The 24,583-nt window shown below is 40.8% G+C and overlaps 1 pseudogene; it reads left to right on the top strand.

Annotated features, from left to right (window-relative positions):
- Positions 1 to 5,284: 5,284 nt before the first annotated feature.
- Positions 5,285 to 7,086, top strand: LOC118826023 (annotated as a pseudogene).
- Positions 7,087 to 24,583: the final 17,497 nt, after the last annotated feature.

Here is a 24,583-nt window from a genome sequence, read left to right as displayed (position 1 = left end):
CCAAAAATGGACTTGGGGGCGGTCCTACTGCAAGAGAACGAGCCAGTTGCATATGCATCGCGCACATTGACTGAAACAGAAAATTGAACAGCGGTATGCGCAAATAGAAAAAAAGATGCTGGCAGTTGCGTTCGGGACAGAACGTTTCCATCAGTACGTGTATGGAAGAGAAGTGAATGTGGAGTCAGATCACAAACCACTTGAATCAATAATGAAAAAGCCGTTGAGCAGTGCTCCAGCCAGAATACAGAGACTCTTAATGAGACTGCAGAAATATCAAGTGAATGTACAGTACAAGCCAGGAAAGGAGATGCACACTCACCTGATAAGACATAGAAGCACAGGTGCACCTGGTGGTCTCCAATTTGCCTGTGTCAAGTGAGAAACTACTCACTTGACACAGGCAAACACAGTGTTCCAGAAAGTGTTCCAGAAAGACCCTGGCAGGAGTATCTACTCTTAGTGGATTACTATTCCAAGTTCATTGAGGTCGAGTGGCTGAAGTCAGACACTAGAAGTGCAACAGTCATCGCTCATCTTAAGTCACAATTCGCTAGACATGGAATTCCTGAAACAGTGATATCAGATAATGGACCACAGTTCAGCTCTGGCGAATTCCGAGTCTTTGCAAAAGAGTGGGAGTTTTCTCATAAAACATCAAGCCCCCAACACGCGCAGTCAAATGGATTGGCTGAAAGAGGAGTACAGACTGTTAAACTCATGCTAAAAAAGGCTAAAGCTGATGGAAAAGATCTGTATCTGTCTTTGCTGAATCTGAGGAGTACACCTTTATAGGACATCGGAGCATCACCAGCCCAACTGTTAATAGGTTGACATGTGAGGACAAGACTTCCAACAACATCACAAATGTTAAAACCTCACATGGTCACTAACACAGTGCAGCAGTTATTGGAAACAAGACAACAGACACAGAAAGAATACTTCGATCAAGGAATGAGAGCACTTCCGAAACTTCAGATTGGTGACAATATGACGATATGGCAAGATGGCACATGGAATCCAGCCCAGGTAACTGGACTTTCGGATCAGCCAAGATCCTGTCATAGAGACACCTGATGGACAGGTGTATAGAAAGAACAGAACGTTTCTGATGCAATCAAAAGGAAATGGTAACACATCCAAGGACATGGTCAATCAAAACATGACACAACAGAGTGTGTGTGAAAGCACAGAGGACAAACTTGAAATGGACATTTGAAACAAAACACCACAGAGAAATGTCAGTTCAGAGCTTCCAAGTCTGCCAACCAAAACAGCAAGTGGACATATTGTCTCCAAGCCTAGAAGGCTTATTGAGCTTTGGACTTTGTCATGTATAGACAGTTGTTTTATTTCAAAGGACGATTAAAAAAAAAAAGTTGCTTCCAATGTAAAATGTGTTTCAACAAGAGAAATGTTGCAGTATGGCAAGCAGTATTTTTTTTGTGTGTTACTCTTTTTCAGGTCATGGACTTTACGGGGTGACATAAGTTCATATTTTATGTGTACTGATTTAAAAAAAAAGGGGGGGGATGTCATGACGTGTGAATAATTCATCCTGATTCAGATGTAATTTAAAAGTGGTATGGTGAGATCTGCTCTAAAAAACACACATGAAATCCAATCAAGGATCTCTGATGTGCCGGAACTACGAGCCCGATCCACAGTGCCTCCACCTCACAAATTAAAAGACTTAAAGGATCTGCTGCTAATGACTTGGTTCCTGCCTTAGAAGTTTTGCTAGAGGATAATATTTGGGATCATGGGTCTAAGGGAACAGGATGATGTCAGCTCTTCCCAGTGGTGACTCTCTTGTGCTGGTCAGCCTCCAGCATGGTCAATTTTTCACGTGATCATCAGCTTCTCCAGTCATCATCTGAGTGGAAGGTTGGATTTATTTAGGAATAGATGTATTCATAGTTCCAATAGATTTTCCATCTCCAAGTCATCACTTTAAATCTTTGTTCACTCTTAGCTCTGCAAAAAAAACAGAGTGAACATTTGATAATCAGAATTTGCTTAAAATACTACTGGTAACACGTGATGGATAGATAGACTGCTTGGTGACAGTTTTTTCTACAGGTATTAAACATAATTTGGGATTTTGGGACTTCCCTAAAATCCTTCAGACATCTAGGCTAAGAGAACATAATGAGGCATTTACTACACTGACTGACGTTTTGCTGTAGTATATTTTCTTTGAATCCATGACTGTGTAAACTTAAACTTTAAACTTAAGACCGCTGAGTATGAGCATGTTCAGTACTTGCTGTAATCTCTCCCTTATTGCTGTGCACTCGTGGAACTGAATACGTTGAACGCTGAATCCCAATATTGACTGTTTTTGCCAGCGCGCCAACTGTGTTTTGTATGTAATAAATAGTACAATAAATACTGCTGGTGCTGGTGTAAAGGGTTCTATGCTTGGTGAGCTTAACAGGGTGTGGTATATTACGCCACCCTGACCTCAAAAGGTGCTTGTAAAAGTATTCCCTGTGGAACCCCTATAAGCTAACTTTATAGTATCAGAGTTCCATTTATTAAAAGATGAAATTACCTGGGGTACTTGATACAACTCAGCCACCTTCAGCTTCCAAAGTTTGCCAATAAAATGAATGTACCATCCCCTAACCCTAAATCATTATAAGGCGCTAACAGTAAGAAACCGTTCGCAATAGTTAAGGGATTACTTGTGGGAAGTTGATACTTAAGGGAAACTGTAAGGGAATATAAGAATTCACTTAATAAAAACACATACTTCTTTAAGGCTTTTTTGTGCAATACATGTCACCTTAAAAATGACTCATGGAATAAAACTTTAAATACAAACCATATAAAAGCATTTGACCCCAACAATGAAATGTTTTTGGAGAACTTGTGTGTTCTTTTATTCAGTGTAAACAGTGTAACTCACCATTATAGTTCAGATGGATGTTTCAATCAGGGCCTTTTTCATCTCACTCATCATAGCAGAACTGGTTGTGAGCATAAAGTTTATTATGTAATTTTACACACGCTCAATATGAACCTCCTCCAGCTGTATGCACAACGTCAACACGATAGTATGTGATTTACTCTTATTGAAGTGGAGAACACAAAACACTTTCTGCTCAGGGGTCACCATCTCCTTGCAGACTGAAGGGTGACAGTCAGAACTCAGTATGTGTACAGTATGACCTCCTTTTTCAGTTGGTATGTGATTGGTTCCTCGGCGCCTCACGGTTGTAAAAATATGGCACTTTGAAATCTGATTAATCTGTATTAAAATTCATTATTGTTTCAGATTTGATATTCACAGTTTTTATTGCGTTTGTGTGTATTTAAATTTGAATATCTGATATTATTCTGATATGTTTTCTATTCAATGTGAACATGCTGGTGTTTCCTGAAGGTACTGCTCGCTCTAAAACTCTTTCCACACTCTGAGGAGAAATATGGTTTCTCTCCTGTGTAAATGCGCTGGTGTGTTTAGAGATGACTCTGTGAAGTAAAACCCTTTGCACACTCTGAGCAGTGATATGGTTTCTCTCTTTTGTGAATAAGCTGGTGTCTTCTGAGATAACTTTTTCTACTAAAACGCTGCCCACACTCTGAGCAGTGATACAGTTTCTCTCCAGTGTGAAAACGCTGGTGTTTGCTGAGGGTACTGTTTTCTATAAAACTCTGTCCACAGTCTAAGCAGCAAAAAGGTTTCTCCCCTGTGTGAATGTTCAGGTAACTTAGTTCTCCAAACCTCTTTCCACACTCTGAGCAGTGATATGGTTTCTCTCCTGTGTGAACGCGCTGGTGTCTTTGGAGATTACTCGGTTTAGTAAAACTCTTCCCATAGTCTGAACAGCAGTGAGTTCTTTCTTTTCCTGTATTCTTTGTGTGGAGAAAGGCAGAGGAAGTTTTCTGAGTGCTGGAGCTTCTGGACACCATATCCTCATCCTCATTTTTCATTTTTCTTAATTTCAGTAATGTGACAAATTCCTTATGCTGCTGTGTCTTGATGTGTTGGACGAAGTCAATTAGAACTGTGCAAGAGGACTCAATATGAGATCATTCTGGAAGGAAAAAAAAATTCAAAACCAACATTTGTCCAGGGATTATGCTATTTAAATGGGGAAAAATGGAATTGGTATTGGCTGTGGGATTTACAAGACAAAGCTGTAACTTAATTCTAACATTTTATCCAATTCAAAAGTCAGGATTGAGAGTACATGAAGCTGTGTTAGCAACATCTTCTTGTAGTGGCTTTTTAAATGTGCAGTATATAATATTCTTATTGTGTTACAAATAACTTTGAAAAAGCAAAGATGTGATTTACTGTGGTCAAGGATGGCCAAAAGACACAACACAGACCATGCAAGAAACTTCACTGGAACCCTGGCGAACCTCTTGGCCCCACAGAATTTACTTTTTATGGCAAATCAATTACAGACATTAAGCTAAAACTGAGTATGTGCCTTCTCTTTGTAGACTTCTAGTCCAAAAATTTGGAGTTGTCTGGGTGCTGGTGATTCAAAACCTTTTTCAAAGCTTACTATTTCATGCACCACATTACCCACAAGCTAACAAAGAGGCAGACAGAGTGGTGCAAACTGTCAAAACCTTTTAATAAATCCAGACAACCGTCATAAAGCACTGTTAGTTTACTTGTTCCACACCTCTTGCAAATGGCGACAGCCAATCTGATCTCTCCATGAACCTGAGGCTAAGTACAGGCCAACTAGCTCTTTGTTCCCTTCTGAAACCTGAAAACTTGGACAACCCCAGGTGCTTTAAGACCGAGCATGAGGAGAAGACAAATGTGCTCATAACTTGAGATAGCTTGAATTTAACACTGTAATACATCAGAAAATCCACCATGAATTGCATTGGCCTTGGTCTAAATGGCCTGGGCTCAGACATCTTCATTAGTTGGAAGAGCATAAGAAGCATATGTAGCTATAGATGCTTCTAAACATGTGGATGAGTATATTGTCAGGGACACAGAGGTGAATGCACTTAAAGTGGTGCCAAAAAGACAAAGGTAGAAGTGTTAGGAAAACACCTGGTTAAATTCAGACAGAAAGCTTCAGCTTCTAAAAGGTGTTTTACGGTAGATGACATTTCAGGAGCTTGATGAACTGATGTTAATAGAGCAGAATAGTGAATAAAAACTGTACAACATAGCGTAGTGACGTAGTGCGTAGTGATGTACAGACGATGCACAGACACACAGACTCCTGACCCGCCGCTCCAGCGCTATCTTTCTGCTAAGTTCATAAATCAACCAAAAACGGTAAGTTCCTGCAATACCATGGCTACTGCTGGTTTCTTTGCCTGCTCAGAGTGTGGCATGTTTAGTTTAATCCCCTTTTCCACCTCTAGCGATAGTGGCTGTGTTTGTGCTAAGTGCCAGCTAGTTAGCTCCCTGGTGGAAAAGGTGGACCAGCTAGAGGTGCGCATCCGGGATTTATTAAGGGACAGACAGCAAGATTCACCGCTAGCAGCCCTGGGTGCCTTAGGGAGAGTCAGCACCCCCTCGACTCTGGCGTTAGAGCCCTCACAGCGGGGTGAATGGGTGACGTCTCGGCGACATAGCCCGAAAGCTAAGGCTAACGCTAACGCTGAGGCCAAAGCTAGCCCACCAGAACACCACGCTCCTCCGATTCACGTGTCAAACAGGTTTGCCCCGCTCAGCGAAACACCCGCTGAGGAGCCTGTTAAAAGTGCTCTGGTTATAGGAGACTCGATCGTTCGACATGTGAAATTAGCTACTCCTTTAGGGGCGCCAGCAGTAACAGTTAGCTGTTTACCGGGAGCCAGAGCGCCGGACATTAGCGGCAACCTTAGACTGTTAGCTAATAAGAGATATTCGAGGATAGTCATCCATGTAGGGGCCAATGATATTCGTTTGCGGCAGTCTGAGGTAACTAAGGGTAACATTAGAGAGGTGATTAAACTGGCCCAGACGATGTCCGATGCCGTAATCTGCTCTGGTCCCATCCCAATGCGGCGTGGCGCTGAAGCCTACAGCAGACTTTTTAAACTGCTGGATGTCCAAGTGGTGTTCGGAAAATCAAGTGGGCTTTATAGATAATTGGTTACATTTCGAGGGCAAGCCTGGTCTTATAGGTAGGGATGGTGTCCACCCCACGCGGGAGGGTGCTGCCTTACTTTCTTGCAGCATAGCACATAGTCTTTTAGTTAGTCGGCAGAGTAGTGTAAACAGCTGCTGACAATCCAGAGCCGGGACCAGGCCGCAGCCAGACAGGCTAAACCGACCATCTGTGAACCGCCTTGAGGCGTCACCTAGGATCCACTATATTGAGACTGTGTCTTTGCCCCGAATTAAATCAAAATCTAAATGTAGAAAAACTCAATCAGCCCACTTCAATAACCTAATCAATATTAAATTATATTTAGATGATAGCAGCAACACCTCAGTTCTAAAATTTTGGTTATTTAATATAGGATCACTAAACTCAAAAGCAGTCATCGTAAATGAAATAATAAGTGATCATAAATTTGACGCTTTCTGTCTCACTGAAACATGGGTTAGACAGGATGAATATTCAGCACTAAATGAAGCCACCCCTACAGGCTATAATTATGTACACAGCCCAAGATTATCAGGCAAAGGAGGTGGATTATGTGTAATCTACCAGAATACCCTAGATATCAGTCAGAAACAATGTGACACTTTCACTTCTTTTGAGGTTCTTTCCATCAACATTACAAATCCGGCCACAAAAAAGAACGCATTTTCATTATTTAACATTTACAGACCACCAGGGCCCTACACAGAATTTTTAAAAGAATTTAGTGATTTCGCTGCAAACCTAGCTGTGTGCAATGATAAAGTAATAATTGTAGGAGATTTTAATATCCATTTTGAGAAGGCAGATGACCCACTAAAAAAGGCATTTACTTCAATCCTAGACTCTGTTGGTATTACCCAAAATGTAACAGGGCCTACGCACTACTGTAGTCACACTTTAGATCTAGTTCTGACACTTGGACTTGACATAGACAGGCTTAGTATCCTACCGCAAACCTCAGTAATCTCTGACCATTACTTAATTTCTTATGAGCTACGTCTTAGCCATAATATATGTACGTCCCCTCGCTTTTCTACAAAGCACTCAATAAAACCATTTACCGCCCTGAAATTCATAGAAAACCTCCCAGAACTAACAACCCTAGTCTCCACTCCATCAGACCCAATGGAGCTAGATGTATTAACCAACTATTTAGAAAATACTTTTCGATCTACTTTAGAAAATGTGGCGCCACTTAAAATCAAAAGGATAAGACAGAAAAAGCTTGCCCCCTGGGAAGATGATAAAACCCGTACCTTAAAACAAACAGTACGGAAACTAGAGCGGAAATGGCGATCAACCAAGCTAGAAGTGTTCCACTTTGCCTGGAAGGAAAGCCTTATAGAGTATAGAAATGCTCTCACTAAAGCTCGCTCAGCATATCTGGCCTCGCTGATCGAGAATAATAAATATAATCCTAGAGTACTGTTTAGTGTGATTTCCAGAATTACAAAAAATCAGGCAGGCACTGAACCACAAATTCCGGCGACTCTCACCAGTGATGTTTTTATGGACTTTTTTAATAATAAAATTGAAAATATTAAACAACAAATTCAACCCACAGTATTAAATCCAACTTGGCTGTCATCTGATGTGGCTGATATAAAACATAACGTAGTTGCAGAGGAAAGGCTGGAAACTTTCTACCCACTACCACAGTTAGAACTAGAGAAGATTATCTCCTCTGCAAATTGTACAACCTGCACACTTGATGCAATCCCCTCAAAATTACTCAAAGAAGTGCTACCAATTATCATTAATCCTCTTTTAACTATAGTAAACTCGTCCCTTAGCCTGGGCCATGTACCCAGAGCTTTTAAACTAGCAGTTATTAAACCTCTGATCAAGAAACCAAACCTTGATGCTAGCATATTGTCTAATTACAGGCCTATTTCTAACCTACCATTTATATCTAAGATCTTAGAAAAAGCTGTAGCCCAACAACTTAGTTCATATCTACATAAGAACCACATATATGAAAAATTCCAATCTGGATTCAGGCCACATCACAGCACTGAGACAGCTCTAGTTAAGATAACAAATGATCTTCTTCTTGCCTCTGATCAAGGCTATGTATCCCTGTTGGTACTACTTGACCTCAGCGCAGCTTTCGATGCGATAGACCACAATATTCTCCTAGAAAGGTTAGAAAACATGGTTGGAATCACAGGGACCGCCCTATCGTGGTTCAAATCTTACTTAACGGAACGTTATCAGTTTGTAAAGGTAAATGATTCATCTTCCAATTATTCACAAGTAAGATTTGGAATTCCGCAAGGCTCTATTTTAGGACCATTATTATTTACATTATACATGTTACCGTTAGGCACAGTTATAAGTAGCCATGGCATTAACTTTCACTGTTACGCAGACGATACGCAATTGTACATATCAGCCAAGCCTGATGACAAATACAGGTTAAAGAAAATAGAGGACTGTGTAAAAGATGTGAAAGGCTGGATGTTGCGTAAGTTCCTCCTTCTAAACAGTAACAAAACAGAGGTTCTCCTTCTGGGTCCAAAAGTGGCAAGAAATAAATTACCAGATTTAATTTTAAATCTTGCTGACTTTCCAGTTATACCTGGTTCAGCAGCAAAAAACCTTGGCATCATAATTGATCCAGATTTATCATTTGATCAACACATAGGCAGTATCACTAGGACAGCTTTTTTACATCTTCGCAACATCGCCAAAGTAAGAAATGCCTTATCGCTGCATGATGCAGAAACATTAGTACATGCCTTTATTACTTCAAGGCTAGACTATTGTAACGCACTACTGTCAGGATGCACCAGCAGGAATTTAAGTAAACTTCAACTAGTTCAAAATGCTGCAGCCAGGGTTCTCACTAAAACTAGAAAATTAGATCATATCAGTCCAGTTCTATCATCACTCCATTGGCTGCCTGTTAAATTCCGTATCGATTACAAAATTCTTTTACTGACGTATAAAGCCCTACATGGGCTCGCTCCTGAGTACCTGCAAGACCTTATTTCCCATTATGAGCCACCACGATTACTCAGATCACAGAGTGCTGGCTTTTTAATAGTTCCCAAAATTCAGAAGGTTTCATCTGGGGGAAGAGCCTTTTCTTATAAAGCCCCCAAACTCTGGAATGATCTTCCAGAAAATGTTCGGGACTCAGACTCAGTCGCAATCTTCAAATCTAGGCTGAAAACTCACTTGTTTAGCTTAGCTTTTGGAAGTTAATGTTCCCCCTTAGATAAAGGCAGCAGATCCAGGGGTCCATGGACACAGGGAATTATAGTAAACTGAGATGCTGGTGCTGTTGTCCCGCCGCTCGCACGCGATCACTCAGGTTTGTGGACGGTGGAGCAGAGGGATGCCAGATTGTCTCAGGGTGTTCCCGTGTCTGTGTGTCCTTTTGGTTCTCTCCTTTTAGTTAAGCTGTTATAGTCAGATTTACCCGAGTCATTAGCCACACTCTGGAAATGTTCACATTCTCTGTTTTACATACACTCAAACAAAACAAAACTAATTCCATCTCCCTACCTTTTTCTGAGTAAACGACTGCCCACCTGCCGGACGGACACTGATGGATGATTGTCTGCGGAGCTCTCCTGCTACCCGCTTCAGACCAGTTGCCCACGCCCCAGTCGCCGCCACTTGCCCAGCTACTGACACCTGACTTGGACTAGCTGCCCACTCCCACTCTACACTGAAGTTTTCATGGACTCCTAACTACTACTACTATTACTACTACTACTACTACTACTATTAATATTAGTAGTATAATAATTTTGTAGGTAGTTTGACCAGAGGAGGATGGGTCCCCCCTTGTGAGCCTTGGTTTCTCCCAAGGTTTCTTCCTCAGCTCTGAGGGAGTTTTTCCTTGCCACTGTCGCCCCTGGCTTGCTCACTTGGAGGATTTACATTTCATGTTAAAACTTTGTCCTTAATGGATTTCAGTGAAGCTGCTTTGTGACAACATCAGTTGTAAAAAGTGCTATACAAATAAATTTGACTTGACTTGACAACAGTATTTAAATGATTGAAAGGTTAAAGGCAGTTACCTCTTATACAAGCTGCGATGAGACTTGCACTAACAAATACTATCTGCAAGTAAAACAAACTTTGGTTTGCCACTAAGCTGAAGAAATACTGCACATCCAAGGAAGGAGGTCTACAGGAGTGGTGACCAGGAGGCTAAGGGATTACTCAACAAGGCAGTCAAGGCTGCCAAACACAGAGATACAGCTCTTCCTATCAAATGAATGTTCCTCCATCAGGAGGCCATTACTTACTACAGACATTACTTACTTAGACAAAGCCTAAATATTGTAGCATATCTCCTACTCCCAAATTAGCTCTAGAACTTTTACTGAGAATTAAAAAAAATGTACCTCCCCCTGCCCTCAGTGTAGGCAAAATAGAACACTTTGTTTGCAGACTCTTCAGTCCTCTTTCCTGTCTGTTCTCGTCTCCACTACATAGATACACCATTCCCAGTCACATTCCCCTATAATCACCAAACACCAAGGCAGCTGCTTACTAACAAATAAAGATCATCAAGAAGGGAGGTCCTTAATGGTCTCTTACTTGCAACACTCGGGGAGTGTCCTGAACAGCTATCTGTCATCTTTTCGGTCAGTCCCTGGCCCAGTGTGTTGTAACTGCTCTCTTTCCTGCTCTACTCTCTATACACCAATGACAGCACTTCTGAAAGTGACTGCGTTAAACTTATTAAGCTTGCAGATGACACTACCTGCTAACAACCTGGAGCTAAACACACATGCAGACTGAGGACATGACCATTCATTTCAGAAAGAAACCCACCCACTGCCTCCACTGAAGAGAAAAAAAAAACACTCCATGGAGTTTTACAAATTTCTGGGCACCACCATTCAGCAAGACCTCAAATGGGACAAATACACCCCTGCAGTCATGAATAAGCCCAGTAGCACCTGTATTTCCTGCATCGACTCAAGACATTCAGGCTGCCTCAAGCACTGCTGGTTCAGTTGTACAGTCATAATAGAGTCCATTATCACATTCTCCATCTGTTTCGGCTCTGCATCTTCGCACACCAAGTGTAAGCTGCAGCGAACCATGTGATGTGCAGAGAAGATCTTTGGCTGTTGGCTCTCCACCCTTAAAGATCTTTACTCATCTAGGATAAGGAAGAGCGCATGGAAGATCACGGCTGACCCTTCACACCCAAGTTACACCCAGTTACCATTTGAGCAGAGAGTGAGAGTCCTAAAGACTCTGACCACTCCCCACTTCCATAGCTTCTTCCCCCAGAACATCATCCTCCTCAACGAGGAGCTGCACATCCCTCTGATTTAAACTGCAGCACACACACTTTATTACACACACTGTGATGTACATAACCACTGTATATACCATAATCCTTTTGAATAAGAACCTCTCACACTACTCTCTGTGCACAGAACACTTTAATTTTATAAAAATGTTTACATTCACATTTATATTTGCTGTTCATTTCTTTTAGCTGTACATACTGTCTATATACCGTAGTACTTTTCTCACACTGTACATTCTTTTTACTAGCAGATTTTTTTATAGTATATTTTTTTCTATGTTTATTTTATTAGATTAAATTTTAGGTTCATAGCTGCACCAAGAGAAATTCCTTGTACACCAGTACGTGGCGAATAAAGCCTCTGATTCTGATTTACTGTTTGCTGTAATCTGCTCCACCGGTGTAGGACGGGTGCACGTAAACCCCAATCATGTGGCAGAGCAGCCTCCAGACTCATCACACCAGCCACACAAATAAACGTTTCAATGTTGCAAAATATAAGTAAATATTTTATGCATTTTTAGGCTAAACAAAGTCATGTAAACTGGCAGGTAACACTTTATTTGAAGGGTGTCTACAAAACACATTCATATCACCTCACAAACAGTTCATAACACGTTCATGAATGCTGAAATCAACATTCGTAAACTATACATGTTTTAATGTAGTTATGTTATAACTGAAGTTTGAGGGGAGGAGCATGGCTGAAACCCCTCCTTCTTTCAATCCAACACCCTATAAATTCACATCCTCACCTTCCGTTCCCATGACGAAGTGTTCACAATCGACTGGACTATTATTGGTTTGTTTGAAAATGCTGCCTGTATCCTGCTGCTCTCCTTGTCTCTTTGGCCGTTCTTCTGCCACTGCAGATTTGACTACTCTCATGCTGTCGCCTTTACTCTTTCATCCCATTCAGCTCTCAGTCCTGGGAGCCATGTCCTTTCCTCATCAGCAGTTTTGGGGGGCTTAAACTCCAAGCAAGTGATCAAGTGATTCTCATCCAATGTTAAAACTGAACAACCGCGCTGTTGCCAACAGGATGCCTAACTACCTCCCGCAGTGGCCAGAGAATCATCCAGTTGCCTCAGTCATCAAGCCCATCAACCCTTGTATGGACCAGCTACCTCCAACAGCCATTCCTGCCTCATGTTAATTTCATTCAGGATGTAATCTGCTTTATCATTCCAAACCATTTGCCTGCCACATTTAACACAATCTTCACAATCCAGTGTCGACCAGAGGAGGATGGGTTCCCCTGTTGAGTCCTGGTTCCTCTCAAGGTTTCTTCCTCACTGTGAGTTTTTCCTTGCCACTGTCACCCTTGGCTTACTCATCAGGGGTTCAGACCCGTCACACAGAATCAAATTCTGTGTAAATTTTCACCATACAAAGGGCCCATGTTACTAGACCTCTTTTCTGCCTAGACTAAACTTCTCTACCTTACCAAATTTTCTGCCCAAGCTGCTACAGTTATTTCAGAACCATCTTTTCTCTTAATACGATAATTGTTCAGTCCTAGACCTCAACAGCTTTTGAGTTCATCTTGGAGCCTTTTTGGGGATCTGGCCTTCTACTGCTACAGGCAGAAGGTGCCCAGAACTCCAGCCCAAGTTCTCAGAGTTCCCCCCCCTCCCTCAATCAATTCTCCCTCATACTACCACCACATGTTGAAGGCATGGTCTGAACTCACAAACATGATATTAATATGGACCACAATGTCATTTTACCAAAAGATATTTAAAAAAAAAAGTCCTCATTTTTTATTTTGAATAACTTTATTATTGTCAGTGAAACTCCTCATTTCTGGACTGCCAGCATAAAAATGACCTGGCTTTATCCTTTTAGACAGGAAGTATTTTGACGCTTTTTGCCTAGACTTTCAACTTTTTCTTTTTCTTAAGCATTTGTATTTTGCATTCTGTTATTCTTTCTTCTTTTTACTCTAATTCTTCTTTAAAAATGTACTGTTAATTCAACAGTCTATACATAGTTGTGAAAATGTTTTAGTGATGTTCTTCCTCACTTACGGTTTTGGAGAAGGCACAAGTATAACTGTGCATTGGTTATCCTGTGTAACTGACACTTTGAGGTTAAAAGTGACATGGACTGATATCCCAAGGAATGATTCCTTTTTTGCATTACTTCAGTACAATCAAGTGGTAACTCTTTGACTTTCCTCACTCAGGGTGCTGATAATTTTGTAAGAAATGTTCTTTATAAATTTGCCTTGCTTTGCCTTCACCATAAAAGTGATGGAAGCCACGTTATCCTGACTAAAGTGCATGTTACATGAATGGATGGCTATTGAATGGAATGGCTAAGTATTATGGCCCTGTCCCACCACCACACAAAATTTGAGACTTTAAGTTGATTGACTGTTCATAGCATATTTATGAGTAATTCACTGTCCCTATAGTAAAGTGACATGCAAAGCAACATTCATAAGTGATTCATAGCATTTTTAAGAGGTGTTTATACACCATGAATATAAATAGTGATAGTGATTTACAATTAAACATCTACAATTATTTTCCCTACCTTTGTAGCAAGACCCAATGACCGTGAAAAGGAGTCAATAAACACCACAGATAGGTGTCCTTTTTTTTATTGGCAAGACCAGTGTTTAGAACAGGCACTTAAACATGCTGCTCAAACTCAAATCAGGAAACTACAAACTCTTCTGAACATGGAACTGCAAAATACAGACGTGTTCGCCAAAATCTTCAATTCTTTTCTAAAATGAAAATAAAAACACTACCTTGTTACTCCTGCGCAACTTTCACATTTTGTACTTGCATCAACATAAATTTCTACTTTCAACTTGAAAATGTGTTACTGAAGAACAATGCACCATACAAAAGGTTTCAGAGTTCTTTGAGTTGTCTTCATAGACCCAATCTTCTGATATTTCTTTAGAGCATTCTTATACATCTGCAGGACACCTTTTGTGGTCTTCACTAGGGAGTGGTTTACTATGCAAAAATATTTTAGCAGAAACAAAACAAAACCACGTTTTAATTGACGATTACTACAAAACATAACTGCTGTAAGCCCTTAACCATTAACCAATATTTTTCCCAGTTAAGTGATGACACTAACTCAGAGGTTGGCAACACGCAGCTCCAAAGCTGCTTGTGGCTCTTTTTCTGGTGGCTCCACGGCAGAATTAAATTTGTAGGTAAAAATAAAATAGTCATACTTTACAGTAAAGTACAACTCTGCTGATCGTTCTAACACAGTTTCAACACTAAACAGTCTTAAACACTGGAGATAATATAGCCTATATCTGCTAATTCACCCTTTAACCCTGCAGGCCTGCAGACTGCTGGTCACAGCAGAACAGTCAACAGTCTTGCCCAGCTAGTAGGTTAGCTAACAAAAAAAGTGAAAGGAAATATTTAAGATGAACATCAATAATTTGGATACAAATGAAGACTTATTTGCATTCATTATCACTCCAGTTGGTTTCCTGATATATTTAATCTGCAACAAGAAACTGTCAAATACTGAGCCATGATGCTGAAACCAGCTTCTCGTTCACCAGCTTCTTTTTCGAAATTACCCGTTCCATCTTAAATGCTGCAGCAGTTACATTCTGGCACCTCAGGCACCATTTTAGGTGGAACGGGTAAATTCGAACAAGAAGCTGGTGAACGAGAAGCAATTTCAGCCTTGTAAAAAATGAATGTTGAGAGACATTTTACAAGAAATTATTTCACTTTTGGGGAAGTTTCATGGTGGAGATGCGAGAAATGCGGCTATAACTAAGCTAAAGCTTAAAGCAGAGCAAAGTAAGTCTTTCGTTCATATACTTTTAGCCCATACTAGCACATTAGCACATACTGAGACATATTATATATATATAGACCACGTCACTAGCCACGTCACGTTAGCGAGTGTTTTAAGTGGTCCTTGCATTTGGGACTAGCTTGTTTAACATATCACTCTGCATCACACTGCTGTGCATCATAAGTAATGCTCATTTAGGCCCACTAACTGCTTCAACCTGACTGGCACAGTTGCAGAACAGTAAATTAAATCAGTATCAATTATTTTAAGTTCGAAAAAAAGAATGTTGTTAACAAGAGCCACATAAGGTCTATTAATCTTTGGGGCTTAACTGAATCATGTAACTTAGCTAACTAGGTGATGTTAACATTAGCTTGATGCATTTTAATAGCTAATGTAAGCTAGCATTAGCCTGTTAGGTAGTTAGCAAAGTTTCTTGGCTACAGTTACTGATAATAAGCAAAGTAGCTAATTTAACTGCTATACAATCATACCTCTGCTATGACTCTATCTAGCCCACTAACATAACGTTCATGCTATTTCAGTATAAATAGGCTTATCCTGTACATGTAGAATTCCACATATTTGACTGCTCCTGTATAGTCTTTTTATAGCCAGAAGAGGACAGACAACCAGCAGCAGTGCCAGTATCATATCTTCAGACTTAGATTGATACAAACTTCTATGTTCCTCAAGAAGTTGCAGTGACTTGTGCCATTTTGTTTATTATCATTTTTCAGAGAATTTAAAACATTTTTCAGTCTAAGAAGAAAAGGAAAAAAGTGAAGTCAGTACCCTTTAAGTAATGACCACATGAAGTGATGTGTTTTTATTTTTATTTTAGAAAAGAATTGAAGATTTTAGCGAACACATCTGTATTTTGCAGTTCCATGTTCAAAAGAGTTTGTAGTTTCCTGATTTAAATTTTGAGCAGCATGTTTAAGTGCCTGTTCTGAACATTGGTCTTGCCAATAAAAAAAGGACCTTCATAAAATAAAAATAAAACCCCCAAAGTAATTGGGATAACAGTGTTAGCATTTACCCCAAGAAAGTTAAACTTAGTTTAAATAACATTTTCTACAACTACATATAGACTGTTGAATTAACAGTACGTTTTTAAAGAAGAATTAGAGTAAAAATGAGAAAGAATAGCATAGTGCAAAATACAAATGCTTGAGAAAAAAAAAATAAAAAAAGTTGAAAGTCTAGGCAAAAAGTGTCAAAGCACTTTCTGTCCAAAGGGATAAAGCCAGGTCACTTTCATGCTGGCAGTCCAGAAATTAGGAGTTTCACTGAAAATAATAAAGTTATTCAAAATGAGGGTTTTATTTCGGTAAAATGACATTGTAGTCCATATTAATATCATGTAAAACATGTATAGTTTATGAATGTTGACTTAAGCATTCATGAATGTGTTATAAAGTGTTTATGTAAGGTGATATGAATGTGTTTTGTAGACACCCTTCAAATAAAGTGTTACCAACTGGCACAAGGGCCCAAACAATGAGCGTCGCATCACATGTCGTCAATGTCACTACTAACATTATTTTCATCTGTGTCAGAATTATATTATTAGCCAATTACTCTACGAGATGTCTACAAGTCAGCCAAAATTAAATTAAATCCAAAACAGACACTGAGACCACAGGTTGAAAGGCCAAAACAATTGTTGTGGAAAAATCAGTTAGATTTTGTGCATTAGTTAGTGACCTTCAGTAAACAGTGTTGTCAGGTGGAAGATAAGGGGACAGACTCAAATAAGGGGGTTTTTAGATGAGCCAACAGTTTGGAAAATGGCCAAGAAAAACGATACTGCTCTCTCCAAACAAAGCTGGGCATGCTCCAAAATTAATATGTTGATTTGCTCAGTTTGGTAGCCAATAGAATTTTGTAGTTTGGAATTAATGAGCCCCAAATTATGTAGCGATGAATAAAAATGACAGGTGAGCCGCTTCTTTGCCCTGAGGGCTTCAACAACTGTAATTTCTTTGTGCCTTTAGTTACTTCTCGAGAATGACTCAGGAGTAATGTTGTATTTTTTGTAAAAGCCTTAATCCTTAAAAAACTTAGAAACTTTGTGTCACTTATTTGCCAGTTTGTGTCTACAAGCAGCCAATAATTGTCCAAACCCTCCCCAGACAGACAGCCATAATACTCGCAACCTGCCCGCATGAGCCTGCAAAGTGTTGGCTGTTTACCTGCAATGACTGCAGTGTCTCAAAATGAGTCCCACCTGCAAATTATTTAGCAGATCATGCAGGACCCACAATGAACCCACCTTCATTGTGCAAAAATCTATCACAAAGTGTTAAAATCGTAATACAGTACCTTAAAACCTTAAGTGGCATGTCCCAGAACCTGTTGGGGCTGTGTTTGATATAGCCTACTGCATACTGCTCATGTACTGCTTGTACACCAAGTAGTATACAATATGTGACCAACATGAATTTCTCCATTACACCAAAGATACCTGGAAGACGTACTTTTCCAGGAAAATATTCCAGTACAGGACAGAGCTACAGCCAAAAAGCAATGCTGCCATGTTGGGAGGACAAAACCCCTGACGTGAACGCCTGGATGTTTTTATATCCCTGGATTCAGACTTTCTATACCATAAATAACAGCAAAATGAAAGAAAATGATCTAAATCTAAACACTGAAGCCCAATCAGATTTCTCTGCTCGTCTTGAGGTGGGTTTGCTGACTTCTGCTTACATCTAAGATCAATCAAGTTAACTTTATTAAATAGATTTCTGAAAAATATAAAGTGGTTACAGTCAGTCTCAGCTGAACAATCTGCTTTCCAGGCTCCTGTGTGGAGTACTGTTTATTATTCAAAGTCAAAGTAGCTTATATTACCAACCATGAGTGAAAAAGGCATGTATTTTTACATTTAGTATTTAAAATCTACACAGGTTTACCATACAGACCAAACTAAAGCTGAGATTATTAAAGTTTATTTGTGACTTTGGAGATGGACAAAAAATACTACCCTGCTGTCTGTCATTGTATGGGGTGTATTATAAAATTCACACAGGCCAATCTCTTGATCAACAGCTTTTAAGCAATGCTGATAAGTAATGCTTAGGAGGCTGAGGAAAATAGGACAGGTCTTGAGATGGTCTGACTGGCTCGGTGCCCAGTGTTGGCAGGCTAGTTGTGCCATTGTTCTGTAGTACAGTACACAGCTTGTGTCATATGATGGATACTGCTTAGTATGCTACTGATAAAGAGAAATATGTTGTGTACAGTATAAACACTGATGCAGTATGCAGGACACAGTATGCTATTTTGAACACAGCCTGTGAGTTAACAGACCTGTAGATGATGCCATTAATTTGGTTCTACAACACCTGGACAGACCTAACATTTGCCATGTGTGTCATTTGTAGATTTTAGCTCTGCTTTCATTCTTAACCACCTGGATAAAATGAGGAAGCTCAGTGTTCTGCTACTGGATCGAGAACATCCAATCAAACAAGAAGAGAGTATGTCAAGGTCGGTGACATTTTGGACACCTCTCTGCCTCAGCACTGGCACTTCATAGGCATGTGTGCTCTCTTGCCTGCTCTGTTATCTCTATACCACAGGTCAATAACCCTTTGTCCTGTAGTACCCCCTGTCCTACACATTTTAAGAGTTTTCCTGCCCTAACACCCATTTCAACTTAGGAAGGGCTTTTTTAAATGAGCTGTGTAGTTAGATCAGGTGTGTGTGGAGCAAAGAAAACCCTAAGATGTACAGACTGGGGTACTCCAAGACCAGGGTTAGGAATCACTGATCTACACAAGTGGTCACCTAACCTTTCCCTGAAGATCTACACTATATTGCCAAAATATTCACTCACCCATCCAAATCATTGAATTCACGTGTTCCAGTCACTTCCATGGCCACAAGTGTATAAAACCAAGCACCTAGGCAGGCAGACTGCTTCTACAAACATCTGTGAAAGAATGGGTCACTCTCAGGAGCTCAGTGAATCCTAGCGTGGTACCATGATAGGATGCCACCTGTGCAGTTGTGAAATTTCCTCACTACTAAATATTCCACAGTCAACTGTCAGTGGTATTATAACAAAATGGAAGTGATTGGGAATGACAGCAACTCAGCCACAAAGTGGTCGGCCACGTAAAATGACAGAGCGGGGTCAGCGGATGCTGAGGCGCATAGTGCACCAAAGTCACCAACTTTCTGCAGAATCAATCACTACAGACCTCCAAACTTCATGAGGCCTTCAGATGACTTCAAGAACAGCGTAAAGAGCTTCATGGAATGGGTTTCCATGGCCGAGCAGCTGCATTCAAGCCTTACATCACCAAGCGCAATGCAAAGCGTGGACTGCAGTGGTGTAAAGCGCCGCCACTGGACTCTAGAGCAGTGGAGATGTGTTCTCTGGAGTGCCGAATCACGCTTCTCCATCTGGCAATCCGATGGACGAGTCTGGGTTTGGCGGTTGCCAGGAGAATGGTACTTGTCTGACGACATTGTGCCAAGTGTAAAGTTTGGTGGAGGGGGGATTATGGTGTGGGGTTGTTTTTCAGGAGTTGGGCTCATCCCCTTAGTTCCAGTGAAAGGAACTCTTAATGCTTCAGCAGACCAAGAGATTTTGGACAGTTTCATGCTTCTAACTTTGTGGGAACAGTTTGGGGACGGCCCCTTCCTGTTCCAACATGACTGTACTCCAGAAAGACATGGATGAGCAAGTTTGGTGTGGAAGAACTTGACTGGCCTGCACAGAGTCATGACCTCAACCTTGTAGAAAACCTTTGGGAAGAATTAGAGCGGAGACTGCAAGCCAGACCTTCTCGTCCAACATCAGTGTCTGACCTCACAAATGTGCTTCTGGAAAAATGGTCAAAAATTCCCATAAACACACTCCTAAACCTTGTGGAAAGCCTTCCCAGAAGAGTTGAAGCTGTTATATCTGCAAAGGGTGGGCGGACATCATATTAAACCCTATGGATTAAGAATGGGATCTCACTCAAGTTCGTATATGTGTGAAGGCAGATGAGTGAATACTTTTGCCAATATAATGTATTTTTCCTCAGAGTTTAGTTTGAAACTGTATCTACCAGCCTGTTTCCAAAAATATCGGGATGCAAATTGTTTAAACCCTACAATTAACTGTAGCTAGTACAAATACAACGTATTATATCTTGAAACTGAGAAATTCTATTCTTTTTTGAAATACATGTAGAGGACCTAAAATATACATGGGTTTTTATTTTGAAGCTTATCTTTTATATTATGGTATGGCCAGGAGCGAGTAGCCTATCAGTGGCCTTCATGGGCGGGACTAAGCGAGCGCTGCTCTGTTTTTGAGTGTTTTGAAGCTCATATTTTCTGTTGAGAACCTAAAACAAGGACTTAAAAGTTGAGCTGATAGCGTTGTTCTGCTTTGTGGACTTATTTCCAGCTGCAGTGAGGAGGGCGTTTTGCTCTGGAGCTGAGGAAAATGTTTTTTGAAAACCTCCGTTTTGCTATGGAGATGACTCTGGACTGAGAACAGTTGCGTGTGATTTCAGCCTCGTGTTCAGTCGTAGCTGTAAGTTTAAAGTGAAGTACATCTTATTGTGCTGTGAGAAGCAGGGAAAGCATTTTTCCTTGACTTTTTTTTGTGAAGAGACTGTAGACTCAAGAGAATCCAGCCTAAGGCAATAAGACTGTAAGCAGTGCGGGTGTGTGTTTCTCCATTAGCCTGTGCACTGATACATGTTGGAAAATATTACTATTCCAGTGCAAAGTCAGTTTAAAACCAAGCTCAACGTTTTTTTGAGGATTTTTCTTGAGCATTTTTTAAGGTCTAACGGACTGTTAATTTTTCTATGGACATGTTTCGTTGTGGGACGTTGATGTTTGAGTGTTTTGAGGACATCCCGCGGGTGGCTACTTGAGACTGAAAGAGAAGCGAGTTGCAGCGGGCGCCATTTTCTGTGAGCATAACGCGGACATGTAATGCGCCTTACTCTCTTCAACTCTGTTTAGGAGGAGATCTCCCTGTCATTCAAAGAAATCTTCCAGCATCAATCCCCCTGCTTCAGACTGGTAATTGAGTTCCATTTTCTACTTATTATCAGAAACTGAATAACTTGCACTGTTGCATAGAAGTAAAAAGGGTAATATTTCTGCTTACTGATTGTATAACTGTTGAGAAGAGAGTAACTGTTCATCCCCTTGTCTTAATTCAAATCGTTTTACAGTCTAGAAGGGTGAAAGGGTGTGTTTTTTTTCTTTTCTTGTTGACATGTAAGCTCTTTATGGTAAATTCTGACAGTTTTGTTTGCTATTGTTTGCCAGGAAAAGGACACTACTGCATAACAGACTGAATCCACAAGTTCTATATGGCCATTGCTGCTTGTTACCTGGTATTTTGATGTTGATTGCACAGTTTTATTTATTTCTTTTTTTCCCAAAAAGAAAAGTGAGCTGGAACTAAGAGAACAAGCACTTATAATTCATTTTTTTAATAAATAATTTTTTGGTAATTGCTGTCTATCTCTAATTCTACATTTATCTAGGAGTAGGGGCATCTCATCTGTCTTGTTAGATCTGGGGCAGGTCTAATGCTAGGTCTGACTAATACATGTCTAGCTTACATTTCACACTTCAGGGTGCTGCCGTGATTCAGATAATTCCTGAAGCCCACCTTGCCATATCTTTTGCAACAGAGACTAAGTCTTTAAGAAGTAAAGATGGGGAGGGAAAGCAAAGAACTTAGAGATTTCAACATCTATAGTATATAATATCATTAAAAGTTTCAGAGAATCTGGAGAAATCTATGCATGTAAGGAAAAAGACTGAAAACCCATATTGGCTGGCTGTGATCTTCGGGCCCTCAGACTGCACTGCATTAAAAACAGACATGATTCTGCAGTGGAAATCACTGCATGAGCTCAGAAACACTTCTGAAAACCTCTGTCTGTGAAAACAGTTCATCACTGCATCCATATACCATCATGAATACTGGCTTTTGAACTGTGCACTAATAACAAGCCGGATGTCTGGAAGTCCATCTTAAATGAGCTCAGGCCCAGAGAAGATGGCAGCATTTATGGATCCTGTAGTTTTTAATTTTTAATTTGCATTTGTGGGTGCATCAGTGCACATGGCATGGTGACGTGCATCTGTGAAAGCACGAAAAAATTAAAACAAAAATTTGAAATTATTCACAATATTTGGCTAGGAACAAAAACTACCCCCCCCCACATCCTCAATGGTTCCAGAACAGAACCTTTAAGGTGGAATCCCTGTTGCCCATTAATAACGTTATTTTCTGTTCTGGGCAGGCACATAGTCAAGGTACTCTGTCCACTGAATGAACACAAGCCTAGCCAATCAAACAGGAAGACATTTTATGAGAATGAAATTTGATTTGTGTTTTAAATTGGATGGGGGGGCAAAACTTTACCTTAGGGAATTTTAAAAGCAAGTCTATACTTCAAAAGAGCAAAAGGTACTGTTTTCTATTCATTTCTGAAGCCAAACTCAAATTTAAGTTCAAGCTTTCTAAAAAAGTTGATATGTTTTTGTTGTCAGCAGTCTGCAATCAGTAAAATGCTCTTTTATGGAAGCAGCTTAAATAGGTTCATTTAAAAGTAAATGTCTTCATTCAGACACCAAGTTCAATATTTTTTTATGCCCGCCATGACAGTATGCTTTACATTTAACAAGGTTATTTGTTTAGGTTTGGCTTGTGCTTTTCATCATCAGATATGTAACTCAGCTGTCGGCTTGTTCATTAAGGTCATCTTCATTTGGGTAATTGTTGTGCCTGCACTAGCCTGCATAGTTTCATAGGCTATTTTTCACTTGCTAGCCTGAAAATGTAATTCTGCCTATGCCTCAGATTCCATGTAGGCAACACAAAGAATTTGAACTACTTTATTTTTCATATCTTCAAATTCTCATACATCGGCTTACCTCTGTAACATGATTAAAAATCGTAAATTGCTCTGTAGAAGATTTATAAATGTCCTTGGATTAACAATATGTCTTGCATGCTTAATCTATTCTATCATTTTACAGGTTCTGTGCTGCATCTCAAGATCTGACAGTAAATGACTGAAGAATTCAGTTGGCTAAACTTGTGTCTTCAGCTTTTTCTTCCCAATTTTTCTTGTGTCCATTGTCACCCACTAGTTCCATTAACCAACCACTGATAGCTGTAGCTCTAACTCTAGATAGCACCCCCGCCCAAACATAACCAGCACCAGGTTTTCTCTGGTGTGTAGGTGAGAAGCAGGAAATAGAAGACTGGAGCAGAGTGATTTCAGGACGCTTTGAGTGAAGAACAGCCCCCAAATTGACACACCAGAATTTAATCTGAGGTTCGCTGCCTCTGGGGGTTCGGGCCCTGCCTTCCTGCCAGGCCCGGGGGGCGGGCGCATGCCACATATCCCCACCACCCAACATCGCACCCCCCCAGGGAAATACCCAGCGCAGGTCGGGAGGGTGGGAGAAGCCTCGGCAACTGTTCCTTCTTAGCTCTTTAAAAAGGCACTCTCGCTGCCAGCCAGATCAGCATCAGCTGGCTCTCATTAAGGGCACCTGAGCTGAGAGGGCACCCTAGCCTGCTGCTCCGCCTCCCCTGTCACTGCCCCCCAGCTTGCAGCTCGGTGGCGGAGCTCGGGACTCGCTCTTTGTCTTCGTGCCTCTTGTTGCCGGCACTGCCGTCGTCGTCCTCAGAACCAGCCTTGTGACCGGAAGGTCGCCGGTTCGATCCCCTCAGCAGTGACAGGACGTGACTGAAGTGTCCTTGAGCAAGGCACCTAACCCCCAACTGCTCCCCGGGCGCCGTGGATAGGGCTGCCCACCGCTCCGGGCAAGTGTGCTCACTGCCCCCTAGTGTGTGTGTGTTCACTAGTGTGTATGTGGTGTTTCACTGCATGGATGGGTTAAATGTGGAGGTCTAATTCTGATGTGTTCAGACACAGTTGGCTAAAAGGTTCATTTCATTCATTTCATTTCATTCATTTCATCTCGCCGTCACTCGCATCACTCGGGTCACTCGGTGGAGCTCTGGCTTTGCGCTCCGCCCCCTCCCCACTCGCAGCTCTCTCCCTGCTGTCTTGGCCAAGGTTCGTCGCAGCTGGGTGTTTGGGCCCTGCCTTCCTGCCGGCTCTCGCGGCCATCATCATTGGGGCCCGGGGGGCGGGCGCATGCCACAATATTTTGTTAAATATATCATAAAAATACATGCCACATAAGAAATTAAGTCCAATGTATTAAGGTCGGTTAATATATTGTTATTAAATACACCTCAAAATATGGTTCTTTAGATTTGGATTTAAAAAGAAATAAAAACAAACTTAATCGCACCTTTTTGTTCATTTTATTATTCCAAATTCTTCAAATTTAATTCTCTTCAAGGAAAAAATACTCCTTTTCTTTGGTTTAGTCTTCTTTTCTCCAGAGTCTAAGGGCTTCTCAGTGGTCT

This window comes from Colossoma macropomum, unplaced genomic scaffold (assembly GCF_904425465.1).
Source record: "Colossoma macropomum unplaced genomic scaffold, Colossoma_macropomum, whole genome shotgun sequence".
NCBI classification, from domain to species: Eukaryota; Metazoa; Chordata; class Actinopteri; order Characiformes; family Serrasalmidae; genus Colossoma; species Colossoma macropomum.
This window is presented reverse-complemented; position numbering and strand designations above follow the sequence as displayed.